General features: G+C 40.0%; 1 long non-coding RNA gene across 1 annotated transcript; it reads right to left on the bottom strand.

Moving 5' to 3' along the window:
- Positions 1 to 966: 966 nt before the first annotated feature.
- Positions 967 to 3,344, bottom strand: LOC307218943. Its single transcript, XR_013840165.1, has 3 exons — positions 2,215 to 3,344; positions 1,976 to 2,043; positions 967 to 1,221 (listed from the first exon to the last, which is right to left on the bottom strand). It is a non-coding gene; the product is annotated as an uncharacterized lncRNA (long non-coding RNA).
- Positions 3,345 to 4,612: the final 1,268 nt, after the last annotated feature.

Here is a 4,612-nt window from a genome sequence, read left to right as displayed (position 1 = left end):
AATCAAGTATATGACCAGCCAAATGAAAGAGGCCGGATATCAATCGAGACAGATATTGTTGTCATGGAGACCATGAAATCCTGATCTGCAACAGATGCGAGGGCCTCAGCAAGGATGCTTGAAGTTGCCGTTCCCGTTCTGGTTTTGCAGAAAAGCCCACTTGGCACCCACTGACATGCTGTTGGGAAAATGATGATGATGATAATTGATTTATATGCCCATCTGACTGGGTTGCCCCAGCCATTCTGGGCAGCTCCCAACAAAAAATAGTAAAAACACAATACCACACACTAAAAACTCCTCTAAACAGGTGTGCCTTCAGGTTGAACAGGGCTGTCTTCAGATGTCTTTTTAAAAATCACATGGCTGTTTATCTGTTTGACATCAGCTAAAGTGCCTTCCACAGATTGGCAAGACTACTGAAAAGGCCCTCTGCCTGGTTCCCTTTAACTTCACTTCTTGCAATGAGGAAACCACCAGAAGGCACTCAGAGCTGGATCTCAGTGTCCGGGCTGGATGATGGGGGTGGAGATGCTCCTTCAGGTATACAAGGCCGAAGCTGATTGGAAGGAGGTAGAGCTCTCAGATGTCTAACCCCCTTATCCTGTAACAAGCCAACATAATTCACACTGCCACACTTCCTGCAACTGCCCACACTCCGAATGGTGCCATCTAGGCCACACACACTGCCAACCCTCACCACTCGATCAAAGCAAAGTTTTAGTAAGACTAAAATACAAGGCAAATTGCTTCTGAAGAAGAGTTTCAGAAGCAGCATGGCAGCACATTACTGAAAGGGGGGGGAATAAAAAAATTCACCAGGGCGGCCCATTCATATATATATATATATATATATATATATATATATATATATATATGCAAAGTTTTCAAGAAAAAAATATATGAAATCACAGATCGATGGAAAAAGAATTTGATGGATAAATAGTGCCTACAAAGCACACACTATCCCTTTTGATAATGGCTTTAATTGCAGAGAGGCATTCATTTTCTCATATTTCTCTTATCGCCCAGGACTCCTCTGTGATTATGTGTTTTGTTTTTTAAAAGTTCTCCTCTGCATTCCTGAGGAAAGCTCTTGAGTTTGTTGATCCTAAGCTGGCACTGAATCTGCAGAGGATGTCAACATTCACATTTGTTCAGGACAGTTCTTGCATGATAAGTCTCTTTTCTGTGCTTTCCTCTGCTCAGCTTCAATCGCCCCTTTCAGTAAAATAGAGGCAGGGACGAAGTAATGCAAAAAGAAGGCTGATTTGCTGGTAAGGACTGTTAATCCACAGTTTGCACAATCAAAACACTATTAGGAGATGAATTTGCTGTGTCTTTCAGAATCACAATCATCTTTCCAACAGGATGCAAAATAAAGTGTGTAACTTGTATATGAAACCTATGCATCAGAATGTTCATGTGCATTACAAATGCCTCTCTTCCCCACTATCGGCTGTCAGACACTTACTTTAAAAGCACAAGAGATGATTAAAAGTGATTTAATCTTAACTGTTTACCTTAAGAACATAAGAGCATTGTTCTGTGCTTTAAACTTGCAACAATCAGCTGATCATTGGCGCTTCAGAAGGCAGGTGTGCAGCACTTCTGAAATGCTCCCTGATGGGCTGATCGTTGGAACTTCAGATTGTGGACTAAGTAAACCACAAGCAATAAAGATAAACAATTGTACAGTTAATATACCATAAAACGACTGGATTATCTGAGAAACTGGATTTTCCCTTGGGGAATCTATCCTGGTTCTTCTTCAGGGAAGGTTACAACATTAAAACACATCTCTGAAGGTGAAATAAATTTAAAAATTGTCCAGTAGCACCTTAGAGACCAACTAAGTTTGTTCTGGATATAAGCTTTTGTGTGCATGCACACTTTTCAGATACTTTGTTGGTCTCTAAGGTGCTATTGGATAATTTTTTAATTTCAACTGTGTCAGACCAACACAACTACCTACCTGAACCTCTGAAGGTGGACGAACTACAAAGAAGGCCCCAATCTGCCAATCTTAACTTTCCAGAGTGTCTGTAAGGAAGGAGATGATCTTTCAGACATTTGGGGCCTGAGTCATTTAGTGTTCAAATGTGAGTACCTTGAACTGACCACGGAAATGAATTGGCAGCCAGTAACGAACTGTTCATTTTAAATTCACCAATAAGACTGACAAATTAATTTTAGATAGAAACTACTTCTTACCATCTTTTCTTTCTGTTTCCTTAAGGAGCAAGATATTAGAAAGGATTTGATCCTTAGCTCCCATTTTCTTCAGTTCAGCTCTTGTTAGGTGGAGCAAATCCTGGAACCGGCCCAACAAAAAAGTAGATGGATGAGAAAATATTGACTTTGTTCATTTTTTAAGAAATAATATTCTTTTTTAAAAATGATCCAACATTTTATGACAATAAATTAAAAGCATCCAGAACATAATCCCATAACATAACAAACACTGCTCATTTTTCCATAGGTACTGCTAAGAATTAACACCTATCAAATGAATGTATTGCCAAAATACAATGCTATCAAAAGGTTGTTTTTCAATAGCTAATTCTTGTTACTTATTTGTACCACCCTCCTAACCATTTGAAAGCACTGTGAGAAACTCTTTTAGTTCATTATCACTTTTCACTTTTTTCTCTCTCTCTGTGCCTTGTCTCTGAGGATCATTAAAAGACACATTCTTTGGAATTTACTTTGAGGAAGGAGTTCTTAACATCCAGGTCTATTGGGGGAATTTTTGTTTGTTTGTTTACAAGAACTGGCATCTAAGCTGTAGGGCCATAAAACACAGACCACACCATTTAATTACTGTCAGTGTATGGCAAAGAACCACCTGCAAGCAATTTCTATTTTAAATTGTGCCATGATCTGAAAAACCTAATTGTTCCCACCCAGCCACCCAGAAGTTGGTGGACTGGACAAAGGAGCTGCCAATTCATTTAGGAAACATCCTCCACTTAATTTTCTTAACCTCCATGACCTGTAAAAAGCTGGAACATAATGGTAGACTTGCACATTTGAAAATGTCTAATTATTTAGTATTATATTTTAATATAAAACCTTCGTGTGGCACAGGGTTGGGAGCAATCTCAGTAAGGAAACAGCTTCTAAAACTGTAAGATAGTTCATAGATAGAAGAATGACCTCAAGCACTGAACAAATCCATTGTATCCAGGATGCCACACTAGTCAACCAAGGAGGAACAGTTAATTCCTACCTTCCTACCCCCTCAGGCAAAGGTTCTGGTCTATTTAACTATGAAAGCACTTCTGTTGTGCATACTGTATTATCTTCCAGTTTGCTGTCTGTGTGAACTCAATCTTTCTCTTCTTCAGTTGTATAGTGCAGCCTTTTTGCGTGCATCTCAAAGAAAGAAACATTCTCCAGTCCAATGCTGCACAATGTTGACTGCCTACCTATTGAAAAATGGAACTCTCTGGTGAGGAGGGATCACTTGGGAAGACAGGCGAACTAATATCAGTGTACTGGAAGAAGCAAAGATCACCAGTGTTGAAGCAATGATTCTTCAACATCAACTTCGTTGGACTGGTCATGTTGTGCGGATGCCTGATTACCATCTGATTACCGCAACTGCTCTATTCCAAACTTAAAAATGGAAAGCGTAATGCTGGTGGTCAACAAAAGAGTTTTAAAGACTGTCTCAAGGCAAATTTTTAAAAATGTAGTATAAACACCAACAACTGAGAAACACTGGCCTGTGAGTGCTCCAACTGGAGAACAGCCTTTACCAAAGGTGTCATAGGCTTTGAAGACACTCGAACCCAGGACGCAAGGGAAAAACATGCTAAGAGGAAGGCACATGGAAGGACATGTGGTTCCAGAATTGGCCTCCACAGTCACTTATGGACTCACTGTTAAAACCATGCTTATGGAAGACAATCTTACTCGTCTACGAGTAATCGCCGAAGAAGAAGAAGAAAAAGTGTGTGTGTGTCCCACCCTTCAGAAGCTAGTACTGACTCAAGGCTATATCCGAAATCATTTTGTCTTTAATCATCAGTCTAGATTATCAGACTACATTTCCCCAAGAAGTCGTTGGCAATCTGAACAGAGACACAAGGGAAGCAGCAGTCAGAGGGGAATGGAAGTAGGTGTAAACAGGGGAAGAATGTGTGATTATTTTCATTGCAGTCACATATTCTTCGTCTGTTTACACCTACTTCCATTCCCCTCCAACTGTTGCTTCCCTTGTGTCTATTCTTAGATTGTAAACTCCTTGGGGTTAGGATCTGTCTTCTTCCTCTCATTATTTTCTAAGGTTCATGTACATACATGATGCTATATAAATAAGCAAATAAAAATAGCCCCAGTTTATGTACAGCACCAGATGGGCACTGTCCATTGTCTCTCTGTTTGGGAAGGTTCTACAGCTGGGGTGGGGAACCTGTGTCCCTACAGATGTTGTCTCATCATTCCTGACCACTGACTATGCTAGCTGAGTCCAGCAACATCTGTAGAACCAAAAGCTCCTTGTCCCTGTTCTACAGGACAGGGCAGATAGCGCTGTTAATAAATCAACTCCATTTAACAGATTAAAGCAGATAAAATCTCTCTTGCTCAAATCAATCCTTCTTTC

Source organism: Podarcis cretensis (assembly GCF_951804945.1).
Source record: "Podarcis cretensis genome assembly, chromosome: 6".
Classification (NCBI taxonomy): Eukaryota; Metazoa; Chordata; class Lepidosauria; order Squamata; family Lacertidae; genus Podarcis; species Podarcis cretensis.
This window is presented reverse-complemented; position numbering and strand designations above follow the sequence as displayed.